Source organism: Elephantulus edwardii, unplaced genomic scaffold, assembly GCF_000299155.1.
Source record: "Elephantulus edwardii isolate Elephantulus edwardi_28Jun2011 unplaced genomic scaffold, EleEdw1.0 scaffold00004, whole genome shotgun sequence".
In the NCBI taxonomy this organism is placed as follows: Eukaryota; Metazoa; Chordata; class Mammalia; order Macroscelidea; family Macroscelididae; genus Elephantulus; species Elephantulus edwardii.
Window position 1 is genome coordinate 22,256,261 of NW_006399754.1, and position 13,864 is coordinate 22,270,124.

A 13,864-nucleotide genomic window follows, 5' to 3' on the forward strand; every position below is an offset into this window, starting at 1 on the left:
TTACAATATCCCTAGTACCACGACCCCTTCTAAACCCAGCCTGGACTTCTGGTAATTCTTGACTGATGTGCTGTTCCAGTCTTTTTGGGATAAACTTCAGTAGAATCTTTCTTGCTTGTGAAATCAATGATATTGTTCTATAATTTCCACACTCTGTTGGGTCACCTTTTTTGGAGTGGGAACAAATATCAATCTCTTCCAGTCAGTTGGTCAAGTGGTTGTTCTCCAGAGTTATTGGTACAATTTGTTGAGCACTTCCAGGGCAGCCCCTGTTAGTTGAAATATGTCAATTGGTATACCATCTATTCTTGGGGCCTTATTTTTTTGCTAATTTCTTCCAATCAGCTTGAACTTCTTCCTTAATCACTATAGGCTCTTGCTCATATATTGCTTCATGAAATTCTTCTGTGTCTGCCAATTCTTTTTGATCCAGTGACTCTGTATATTCTTTCCATCTTCTTTTAATACTTCTTGGATCATTTCATATTCTGCCTAAAGCATCCTTGATTATAGCAACTCAAGGTTTGAATTTGTTCTTCAGTTCCTTGAGTTTAAGAAATTCTGAGCAAGTTTGGCCCTTTTCATTTTCTGTCTTCAGCTCCAAGCACATCTCATTGTACTATTTTACTTTGTTTTCCTGCGCTGCCTTTTGAAATCCTCTCTTCAGCTCTTTAGTATCTTGAATTCTTCCTTCTGCTTTCTAGATCTGTCTTGAAATAGAATATTGTGAGTGACAGGATAATATTCATACACATACAAGGAAGTCCAGTGAATGCCATTATCATTCAGATATATGCACCAACAACGAGAGCCAAAGAAGAAATAGAGTATTTCTATCAACTTTTACTGTCAGAGATCTATCGAACATGCATTCAAGATATATTAATAATAATGTGTGACTGGAATGCAAAACTTGGGAACAGTAGTTGGAAAACTTGGACTCAGCGACAGAAATGAAGTTGGAGATAGAATGATTCAATTTCGCACAATCAATGACTTATTCATTGCAAACACAGGTTATACACAAGCTTATACACATAGATTTCACCTGATGATATGCATAGGAATCAGATTGATTACATCTGTGGAAAGAACTGCTGGAGAAGTTCAATATCAGCTGTGAAAACCAGGCCAGGTGCTGATTGTGGAACAGACCACCAACTACTCATAGGCAAGTTCAAGTTGAAGCTGAAGAAAATTAAGTCCACGGGAACAAAAATAGGACCTTGAGTCTATCTCACCTGAATTTCAGAACCGTCTCAGGAACTGGTTTGAGGCCTTGAACACCAATTAGCAAAGTTGTGGGAGGATATCAATAGCATCATCCAGGAAGAGTGCAAAAGGTTGTTACAAAGAGCAGGAATAAATGACCAAAATGGATGTCAGAGGAGACTCTGAGTATTACACTGGAGCGCCGAGAAGCCAAAGCAGAAGGGCTCCCCATAATCAATGTCAAGTGTGAAACTACTTGTTTGTTCTTTAAAACTTTTTATGTGTAACTAGTCAAAACACATTGCTCAGCAAGTATTTTAGCAGTTACTTTGTGCCAGGGAGCGTTTTAGAAACTTGAAGCACATGGATGAGGGAGATGTGGTCCTTCACCTTAGCAAAGGACTCATTGCCATCAAGTTAAAATAGACTCAAAGCTGACTCTCCAACAATTTTTCAGACACTGTAAATTATATGGGAAGAGATTGCCCACTTTCTCTTGATAAACGTCTGGAAGATTTGAACCTCTTGCCTTTGAGTTGTCAGCACAACTTCTTACTCACTAGGACAGGAGAGCTCCCTTGGTCTTGATTAGCTCATAGCATTCTTCAGCAACAAACCATTTAGAAGGCATTAATGTATTCTAATTTCCTTGTCACACTGTCAAGCCCTTAAGTGCAATTTTTCATCCAGTGACTTATTCACTCTTAGTTCCTCCAGGAAGGCGTCTTTAGCAGCCTGTTTGTTTTCTTCTTTCTCTGTGTTCTTATCTCCTGACACTTCTCTGGTAATCTAGATAAATGGTGCTCAGACAATGGTGATTTTTACCTGCAGGGTAGTAGTCCTTTCTGGAAAGGCTGCTACTGTCATCTCCTGCCTTGTTGCTCCTTGCTTCCACTCAAGGGATTTTTAAGTCTATGCCTTTTCAGGGGAGCTCTAGTGGCCTAGTGGTTAGGAGTTGTGTTGCCAACCCAAAAGTACATGGTTTGAATTCACCAATTGCTCTGTGGGAGAAATATGGACAACCTCCTCCCATGACATTAAACTGCCTCTGAGAACACAATGGAGGGTCAGCTATGAGTTGATTCTTACTTGATGGTGCACGCCAACAAGAATGGTCTTTCAGAAGCCAATTTCCAGCACTGTCTACTGAAGTGTCTGTGGGTGGGTTTGAGCCAGCAACCATTTAGCTAGTAATCAAGTGTGTAACCTTTCACAGAGTCCAGTGACTCCATCTAGTGAGAAAAGACCAGGAATACTGCCTAAAATAGGACAGCCCCTCTACAGATTGTCCAGGCTCACATGTCGGCAGTAGCGGTATCAAGATTGAAAAGCCTTAATCTGGGTAGTGTTCTCTCTCTCTCTCTCTCTCTCTACCTCTCTCTACCTCTCTCTCTACCTCTACCTCTACCTCTACCTCTATCTCTATCTATCTCTTGATATGTGCCCTTGAGAATGTTGTGACTCATAGGGACCCTATGTACAACAACCCTAAACCCTGCTCTATCTTTTGCCAACTGTATTGTCTCTAACACACCTATCCCCATTACCCCAGTGACTGAATCAATATATCTCATAGAAGGTCTTCCTCTCCTGCACTGTCCCTCCACCTTCCCAAGCATGATGTCCCTCTCCAAGGACTGACCTTGCCTTGCAACATGTCCAAAGTATATCAGGCAGAGCTTCAGAATCCTTGCCTCCAAGGAGCAACCTGCCTTCAAACTCTCCAGGATGAACCTGTGTGTTCTCCTCGCAGTCCATGGTATATTCTTTACTAGCACCAAACTCAAAGGCATCAACTCTCCTTCTATCATCCCTAGTCATTGTCCAGCTCTCTGATGCATAGCAAGAAATGGCAAAGACCATGGCTTGTACCTTAGTCTCCAGACTGACATGGCTCTGTGTGTGTGTGTGGTGTATATTTTATTATATCCTTATTGAAAATTTTCCTAGTCTTAAATGACAACAGTACTATGTATTTGGTTGAATGGAGAGACCTCCTCTGAAAAGGGATGTATCTATCAAATTCTTTGAGCCCTACCTTTAGAATGCTACATTGTTTGGAAAAAAAGTCCTTGTAGAGGTTGATTATTTTAGAGGTTTTGAAATGAAAAGGCCACCCTGGATTTCCTGGGTGTCAGTAAATGTAAAGAAAAGTGTCCATGTGAGAGGCAAGGTGAGGAGGCATATACAAAGGAGGGGTAGAGACAGAAGAGGCAGAGGCGATGTAGAAAGACATATCCTGCAGTAAGATAGCTACCAGCCCAGGAAGCCAAGAATACTGAAAGCTCCTTGAAGCTTAGGAAGCTCTGGTGGCTTAGCGGTCAGGGATTGTACTGCCAATGCAAAGGTACATGGTTTGAGTCCACTAGCTGTTCTGTGGGAGAAAGAGTGCAATCTCCTCCTATGTGATTTACTATCTCTGAAAACCTGCTGAAGCCTCAGCAATGGGCTAGTTCTAACTTGATAGTAAACAACAACAAAAACTAGAAGCTGGAGAGACAAGAAAGGATTCTTCCGTATAGCCTCCAGATGCCCTGCCAGCACTTGATTTCAGATTGCTGACTTCCAGAACTGTGAGGGAATAAACTCCTAATATTTGAAGGCACAAAGTTTATAGGAATTTGTCAGGACAACCTCAGGACTAGTATGCATAGTAAGTGTAATCTCTTCCCCATTGCAGTTATTAGCTCGTCATCACATTGATTTGGAGCCAAGCAATGATGTCAGTCTGGAGACTAAGGTGCGCCTGATACAAGCCATGGTCTTTGCCATTACTTGCTATGCATCAGAGAGCTGGACAATGACTAGGGTAGACAGAAGGAGAATTGATGCGTTTGAGCTTTGGTGCTGGAGAAGAGTATTGAACATATCATGAACTGCTAGGATAACAAACAATTTCATCCTGAAGAGGGTGAAGCCAGGCTGCTCCTTGGAGACAAGGATTCTGAAGCTTTGTCTGACATAATGTGGACATGTTGCAAGGCGGGATCAGTCCTTGGAGAAGGATGTCATGCTTGGGAGGCTGGAGGGACAGTGCAAGAGAGGAAGACCCTCTATGAGGTGGATTGATTCAGTGATTAGGGTAATGGGGATAGGTGTGTGGGAGACAGTAAGATTGGCACAGGATAGAGCAGGGTTTAGGGCTGTTGTATATAGGGTCGCTATGTGTCGCAAACGACTCAATGGCACATAACAACAACAACCATCTCATCAGTGTCAACAGAGATCTGCTTCCAGAGGCTTTCCCAGAGATTGCCAGGATCTGTGTTTTGAAGCTTCTCTAGATTGACGCCAAAGTCATGCTTTTCATTAGTAGCCAAGGTGCAATTGCTTGTCCCACCCTTGGACTCCACCTTGTCCTTTGTTGTTGCTGTTGTGTACCATCAAGTCAGAACTGACTTATATTACATTATAAAAGATATTTCATATATGGCTTATGTTCTATTATAAAACTCTCCAGTGGGTTTTCAGAGGCAGTAAATCCCAAGGGAGGAGATTTTCTACTCTTCTATAGAGCGACTGGTGATTGAAACCACATGCCTTTCAGACTGCAGTGCAGCTTCTTACCACTGGGCCACCAGAGCTCTCTGTAGTTTACCCATGTTTTTGTTGTTGTTGTGTGTACTGTTGAGTTGGAACCGACCTGCAGCTGACCCTCCAGTGGGTTTTGAGAGATAGTAAGTTGCATGGAAGGAGATGGTCCATCCTTTTCCCACAGAGCAGATGGTGGATTTGAACTGCATGCCTTTGGGATTACAGCTCAGTTTCTTACAACTAGATCACCAGAGCTCCCAGACTTTGCCTATAGATGCTTAAACAATATCGTATATTTATAAAGAAAACTATCTTGTATCCCTTGAAAAAAAATGCTTTTGTTTCTTTCCAAAAGTAAATTAAATGCATATTCTTGTACCTCCATATACATTTGCCCAATGCCAGCATACATCATTAAACTACTAGACTTATTAGCATGTATTAGCACATATTAGCATACAGGATACTATCCGTAGCAAATGTTACCCAATGTGATTGTCAGGTGTCTATATACTAAATGTAAATTCATTTATATATGTGTTTATTAATTTGTTGAAATGTACTTTATATAGATGTACTTTATTGAAAACCTATTCAACAACATTGACTGACTCTAAAATGTAATATTATAATTTATAAGCTAGTTGTGGTTAATGTCTCTTGTAGCAACATCAACTTTAATCTCTAGATGGCACTATGTTATAAGGAATCAACATACAATCTGATACTACAAATTTTCATATAACTGTTTCCGGAAATGAAGAAAATTTTCTTGCTAAAAAAATCTCCTAAGGAATTATATACAGCACTGTGAAAAGTTCCATTTTTACTAAATGTAGATAAACTTCTGATTTTCACATTAATGTGAGATGAAGGGAGATAACAGAAGGATATAAATATTTCAAATGTCTAACCAATAATAAATAATATATTAGAAAAGCTGATATAAAAATAAGTATAATTAATATTATAGATTTTATTTTTACTGAAAAATAATATATTTTTAAGTTTGAATTATTCTGTATGCACTTTGTTGGAAAATGTATAAGCAATAGTTGACATAGTCCTGGTTTCATGTAATATTTACCATATAATCTGGACTAGGATCTTTTTTATCAGTGAAGATTAGTAACATACTCTTCATATTAGTTTAGAATAAAAAGAAGATTGTACATTTCCATTTTATCCCCAGTATTGAAATTTCATCTCAAGAGAAATGAGACAAAGCTATTTGTATATATTTTCTCAAGTTCCCATCTTTACTAACTTTGCTTTTCAACATTCTTTCTAGCTTTTTTATCTCTGGGACTTCGAGGGATTATTAAAACTAATTTATACTCCTAAAGGTTGAAATAATTTTTTCTCCATTAGTCTACACAGAAAACTCACTTAGCAAATCAATAATATGTCATCATTTTTCATAGCATTTTTTAGAGCTCCTAAGGTACTTTTGTCATTCATTGTTTTGTATTTAAAAATATTTTTGAAAACATAGTTTTTACCTTCTCTACAAAATGGCAAGCTCTTTGGAGGAAGGCTCCTAACTTACTGAATCCTGACCACATTTCATATGCTTAGTAAGTAGTCAGTTAAATGACTTTGATAGAATTTGACACGATCTGATTCAGCTCCTCTTTGTGAATTGTATATTAATTTTTATTTATCCTGTTTTTGAAAAAAAAAATCTGAGTATCTTTGTTCTAAATTATAAAATGAGGTTATCAACTGAAAAATCATTTCATGTTCCTGGTCATATAAATTATTCAGGAATTAGGTTAGTTGTTAAGGAAAATCTAAGTACCTTTAAATCCAGTTTATTTATTACATTTCCTACAAGGAAACATTGCATGGTTTAAAATTGAAAAGGGTATATGCTTTGGATGTATCCTATCCCCATACACTTTCAACCTGTATGCAGAACAGATTACCCAGGAGGCTGGGCTCTATGAGGAGAAATGTGCAGTCAGGATTGGTGGAAGATTAATCAACAATCTGCATTATGCAGATGATACAACTCTGCTTGCTGAAACTGAGGAGGACCTGAAACGCTTGCTGTGAAAGGTCAAGGACTTCTGCCTTTAATATAGATTGAGGCTCAATATCAGGAAGACAAAGATTCTCACCACTGGTCAAATTGGCAGCATCAGGATGGATGGTGAAGAGATTGAGATTGTTCACAGCTTTAGTTTGCTAGGCTCCACAGTCAACACTCTTAGCACCAGCAGCTGGGAAATTAAAAGACGTATTGCCATGGGAAAGTCTTCTGTTAGGGACCTCTCCAAAGTACTGGAGAGCAATGGTGTCACTCTGGAGACTGAGATGTGTCTGATACAGGCCATGGTCTTTGCAATTATTTGCTATCCATCAGGGAGTTGGACAATGACTAGGGAGGATAGAAGGAAAATTTATGTCCTTGAGCTGTGGTGCTGGAGTAGAGTATTGAATATACCATGGACTGCTAAAAAAATGAAGAGGTTCATTCTGGAGAGGGTTAAACCAGGCTGCTCCTTGCAGGCAAAGATTCTGAAGCTTCATCTCACATACTCTGGACATGTTGCAAGGAGGGACCAGTCCTTGGAGAAGGATGTCATGCTTGGGAGGATGGAGGGACAGTGCAGGAGGGGAAGGCCCTCTATGAGGTGGATCGATTCAGTGACTGGGGTAATGGGGGTAGCTGTGTTGCACAGTGAGATTGGCACAGGACAGAGCAGAGTTTAGGGCTGTTGTACATAGATAGGGTAGCTATGAGTTGCAGGGAACTCGATGGCACATAACAACAACACCACCCCCACAACATATGAATGTCAAATCGTTCTCCAACATTACCCTTTCTACAATTTATCTGTCATTTTGGGGAATGATTTTTCAATCCTGAGGGCTGCGCTACCTGAGTGTGTGGCTTACCTATCCTAAGACCATGCTTTGGACTTCCATTGGTTACCTATTGGCCTGCACTTTCTGTTGCTGTCAGCTGCCTCTGCTCATGGTTTCCTCATTCACAAAAGGCAGCCTGGTCTGAAGCTCTTCCTATAACTAAAGATCAGATTGTTGTGTACATGTGGTTTCATTGGTTCATTTTTCAGTAGTTTCCCAGGACTTTCTCCAAGCTCTGCAGCAATCTGTTCAACATTATAAACAATTCAAGCCCTTGCCTCTCGAGTTGGAACCACCTCTCTCATAGCTGACCCTTCGCTGGGTTTCAGAGGCACACGGGGAAATTTTCCTACCTTCTCCATGGAGCCCCTGGTAGATTGGAACATCTAGAGAGGCACCACCTTAGGACGAGCTGTGTAACTGCCTATGTACCAGGCCACTAGGCTCATCACAGCAAAACACAAACCTCTATTGAAAGGGGACAACTGTGTATGCGTCGCATTGTTCAGGAGTCAAATTTCGGTCTCTTGAGTATATATAAGGAGGAACCCCACCTCCTCCTTTTCAGTAGTATTTTGATTGCAAGATGATGGGAACCAGGTGTATCTATCTTTAATCTTATATGCTGAACATTCAGGTGGTTTTATCATTGCTACATGATAAATACTACGAATGAAAGTGGCATGAATGAATGATTTAAAGATGAAAGGGAGACATTCACTTCATTTATAAATATATTATGGACCTTCCTATGTGCCAAGCCCAATGCTGTCATTGTGTGCCTTCCAGTTGATTTGAACTCATAGAGATCTGATAAAGCAGGGCTGAGCTGTCCCCTACATTGCTCTGTAGGCTGTCATCTTTATGCCAGGGAGCCCTGGTAGCCTACTGGCAAGCTATTTATGGATGCCACTCCTGCTTCCAAGCTTGTTTTAATCAGGGAGCTCCACCAAACACTGTCCACCATGGGTAACCGTTATCACATTTGACACATCAGTGTCATGGTGTTCAGCTTCCCAGCAACCACGAGTTACCTCTGTACGGCAAGTGGACACACCAAGACTATATGACCTAGAAGAAGGTTTGAACAAAAACAATGAAAAACAGGCCTGAGGGGCGCGGATTAAAAGGATGAGTCCCCGATATTTTAATCAGAGCAAATGGAGCTGTCACGTTTTAAGCTAGATAATTTATGGAAGCTAACATTCAGATCTGCCTGACAAGGAAGGCTTGGGCTTTTAAGGTGGGAGGTATACGACAATGTGCATAATGCTAATGAAAATGACCCACGAGAGCGGAAATGTTTGTGGATAGAGAAGGGACGAGTGACAAGGGGGCTTGTGATTCTACTGAGCAGCCTTCAATAGTTCGTCATGCCCGTGCAGAGAGGACATATGAAGACAGAAAGGTGCAGATGCAGACAGGCATGTAGATTTGAAGCTGGGAGCACATCAAAGCTCTCTTTGAACTACTTCTGTTTTTCTTGAAATCAGAAGCAAGCCCATTATCTGAGACATTGGAGGTGAGAGAAGAAAGGGAAAGGTGTGGAGGGTAAGTTTTTAATGTGTGATGAATAATGTGTAATATATGACACTTTCAAATGGCTAAAAAGAATCATTAGCAATACAGTCAAATTGTGGCTGTGAGGCAGCCCTATGTTCTCAAATTAACAAAATCTATTGGAATAACTAAAACCTTATCAAGAAAATAGTGATTGAGTCTCAGTTGAAAGAGTATGATTTGAATAGAAACATCAGCTATATAATAAATTGTCAAAACCCTACAAAGAAGTAGGATAGCACTTAATGTGGTGAATTGTAACTGGCTCTGCTTTTTTATTTTCCTTGGTTATGTTGAGCAAATTTCTTTACTTTACTCAGCTGTAAAAACAAAGAAACCAACCAACCAACCAACCAACTCAAACTCATTGCCATCAGGTCAGAACCAACTCATAACTGACCCTTCAGAGGGTTTTCAGAGGCTGTAAATCTCACAAGATTGTCCATCTTTTGCTCTCAGATCAGCTGGTGCATTTGAACAGTTTACTCTTGGGTTGGTAATGCAACTCCTTACCAAGTAACCCATTTCAGCAGTAAAAGGGATTATAATACATGCTCTGATCAATTCCTTGGATTGATGTAAGATACAAATTGTTGTTGTTATGTGCCATTGACTTGCCTGCAACCCATGGGACCCTAAGTACAGCAGCTCTGAACCATGCCCTGTCCTGAGCCAGTCTCACTAATTCCAACACACCAACCCCCATTGCCCCAGTTATGTATCAACCCATCTCCTCTGCAATCTTCCTCTACTGTGCTGCCCATCCACCCTTCCAAGCATGATGTCCTTCCTCATGGACTGGTCTCTCCTGGCCACATGCCCAAATGATGTGAAATGGAGCTTCAAAATCCTAGCCTCCAAGGAGAAATTGGTTTCATCCTCTCCAAGACAGACCTATTTGTTTTCTTGGCAATTCATTGTATGTCCAAGACTCTTCTCCATCATCACAATTAGAAGGCATAGATTCTTCTTCTGTCATTCTTCTTAGTCATTATCCTGCTTTCTGAAGCGTAAAAAGTAATTGCAAAGACTGTGGCCTTGATCAGGCACACTTCAGTCTCTACACTGACTTTGTTGCTTCTTTGCACTCTGGAAAGGTCCCTGATTGCCTATTTTCCCAGTGCAATTAATCTTTTCGTTTTGTGACTGCTGGTGCCAAGACTGTTGCCAAGCAATCTGAAATTGTTAACAACCTTTTTTTTTTTAATTGTTAACAACCTTAATATCTTCTCCAAATATCATGATGCTGCTGCTTGGCCCAGTGGTGAGAATCTTTGTCTTCTTGCTGTTGAGCTTTAATCCATACTGAAGACTAGAGTCCTTAACCTTCTGCAGCAAGCACTTCAGGTCTTCTTCAGTTTCAACACACAAGGTTGTGTCATCTGCCTAGTGCAGGTTGTTGATAAGTCTTCCTACAATCCTGATGCTACATTCCTCCTATAAAGCCCTGCTTCTCAAATGATCTATTCTGCATATAGATTGAAAAGGTATGGAGACAGGATGCATCTCTGATGCACTCCTTTCCTGATGTTCAAACATGCAATGTTTTCTTGCTCTGTTCTGAGGACTGCTTCCTAGTACAAGTATAGGTTTCACATAAGCACAATCAAATGTTCTGAGAATTTCATTCTCCTCAAGGTTAGTGTGTAAGGAGATGGAGTCAGAAAATCACAAAGGCTAAACTTGCTCAGCATTTCTTAAGCTGAAGGAACTGAACAACAAATTCAAGCTGTGAGTTGCAATACTTAAGGAGGCCATGGGGAGAATATCGAATGATTCAGGAAGCATTAAAAGAAGATAGAAGGAATATACAAAGTAATTATACCAAAAAGAATTGGCTAACACAAAAGAATTTCAAGAAACAACATATGATCAAGAGGCAATGGTGATGAAGGAGGAAGTGCAGGCTGCTCTGAAGGACTTGGCAAAAAAAAAAAGTCCCAGGAATTGATGGAATATCAGTTGACTTATTTCAGCAAACAGATGTGGTTCTCGATGTGCTCACCAAGTTGTGCCAAGAAATCTGGAAAACAACTACTTGGCCAACTGACTGGAAGAGATTCATATTAATTTGTATTAAAAAAAAAGTTGATCTGAAAGAGTGTGGAAATTATTGAACAATATCACTAATATCACACACAGGCAAAATCCTGCTGAAGATTATTCATAAATGACTAGAACAGAAACTACTGGGTTTAGAAGAGGTCATGGCACTAGAGACATTATTACCAGTGTCAGATGGATCTTGGCAGAAAGCAAAGGGTATCAGAGAAATGTCTGTGTTTCATTGACTGTGCAAAGGCATTTGACTGTGTGGATCACAAGACATTGTGAAGATTCAAAATAGAGACTTAAAATTTCTATAAGCATAATTATCTGTAAAAATAACACATCCATCTAAAATTTTATAACTTTATTTGTAATACTAAAAGCATATTTTATAAGCTCAAATTGAAAACTATTCCTCACTCCTTGACGTGGTTAGGCTCCAAAACCCAAGTTGTTATGCACAGATCAGCATTAGGTGAGAATGGAGAATAACCCCCTCATGTCACCAACTGCAGAATAACAACATCATTGCGTAACTATCAAATGACATCATTACATAACTGCCAAATCATGGAGAACGAAGGTCAGGTCACATTGACACGTAACCTTGGCCACCATGGCCCTCACCTCTCTGGCATCAGACCTTTTTTACTTGTTACTATCATCTTGCCCATTGTTAATGGGCAAAACATGCAGTTCTTTTTTCTACTGTTGAAAATACAAAATGCCCAATAATGATATTGTTGAACCATGAGGAGTTAGGCATGTTGTATTCAAAATAAAATGACAAAAGCTTAAACTGATATAGGAAGAATAAAGATCGACACAAGTATTTAACTCAAGTCTAAAAGTTATCTCACAGATTTTAAGATTGAAATAATTTCAATCTGTGTCACCTGTTTTAACATCCCATCTGCCTTCTCCTGTGTTTGCCCTTAAATGTTTTCCCTCATTGCTGGAGATGGGGAGTGAAGCAAATTCTCTGGGAAGTTTACTTTGTATGTGCTTTTGATAGCCCTGAGCCCTGCTAATACTGCCCGGGATAGCATTAGGTGCACGGGGATTTATTACAGTAGCAGTGGCTGGCTTCCTCAAACAAATAGTGAGATTCATAATCCATTAATCCTGGCTAGAATCATTTAGGGACTCTAGAGGCATTGCTTTATTGTAGATAGGGTTTTCGAAGGCCTGTAATTTCAGAAGTGGATGGCCAATCCTCCTTCCTAGTCTGTCTCAATTTTTAAATATATATAATAGTATCTGACAGACAAGCATTCTACAGAAAAGAGTAAATGAAAGACATTTACTAGTTAGACCAATATTCAATGTTGCTGCCCACCTGGGTACATGTTTGGTTGGTTTTGGGTTTTGGGGTTTTTTTCTGTTTGTTTTTTTTTTTTAAATCCACCCTTTATCTACTCCACCACCAACCCTTCCTACTTTTGCTTACAACATTCAACAGCCGTCTCCCATTTACCATCCCCTGATGTGATGTCCAAAGTCTCAAGTAACCAGGATTCCTCTGATTCTGACTAAGGTGTGCCTGATCCAGGCTATAGTCTTTACAATTATGTGCTATGCATCGGAGAGTTGGACAGTGAATAGGGATGATAGAGAATTGATGCCTTTGAGCTGTGATGCTGGAGAAGAGTGTTGAACATACCATGGACTGCTAGGAAAACAAACAGGTTTGTCCTGGAGAAGGTGAAGCCAGGCTGTTCCTTGGAGTCAAGGATTCTGAAGCTTCGTCTGACATACTTTGGGCATGTTGCAAGGAGGGACTGGTCCTTGGAGAGGGATGTCATGTTTTGGAGAGTGAAGGGATGGCGCAGGAGAAGACCCTCAATGAGATGCATTGATTCTTTGAGTGGAGTGGGTGGAAATGAATGCGTTTGATATGGTGAGGTTGGCACAGGATAGAACAGCATTTAGGACTCTTGTACAGACACTAACAAAGACAAGCAAATCACTCGATGGCACATAACAACAAGAAGAAGAGGCATTGTTCTGATGAAGTTGCAAGGTAACCGAAAGACTGTTTAGATGTTTGTTTTTCTCTAGCAGTTCAAACCCCCTGGTGGCTCTTGAGGGAGAAACATGGACAACTTCTCCAAATTTACAGTTTTGTACCCATGCTGGAGGGTCGGCTATGTGTTGGTTCTAACTTGACAGCATTTAAAGTGTCAGGGGATGAAAAGAATCTAGAGAAAATTCTTTGAGCATTAAGGAATTAATATTTCCACCTCTCGGAAATTTTTTGGGGAAATGGTTTACTTTATAAATGTTACACTTCATGTCACCCCCCAAATAATGCAGGAGATGAGAGGTGCTTAAGTGAGTAATTTCACAGGAGAATTGATAACAGCCGTAAAGATGAGTAAGCCAAATGCATTTAAAACTCTGTGGAACTCATTCTTTATCTAAGTGTATAATTTTGTCTCTGTGTTTTTGAGCCATGGGTCAGCGCAGGAATCAGTAAATATTGAGCATTGTGTTTGGTTCTTTAGTGAGATGTAACACTGTTGCCGTCAGCTCATAACTCAAGTGCAGGTGGAGTCCAGAATCAAAACAGCTGGGGAAAGTATTTGTGTGTGTGTTTCCTCAAAACAAAAAAGAAAGAAAGAAGAAAAAAAAA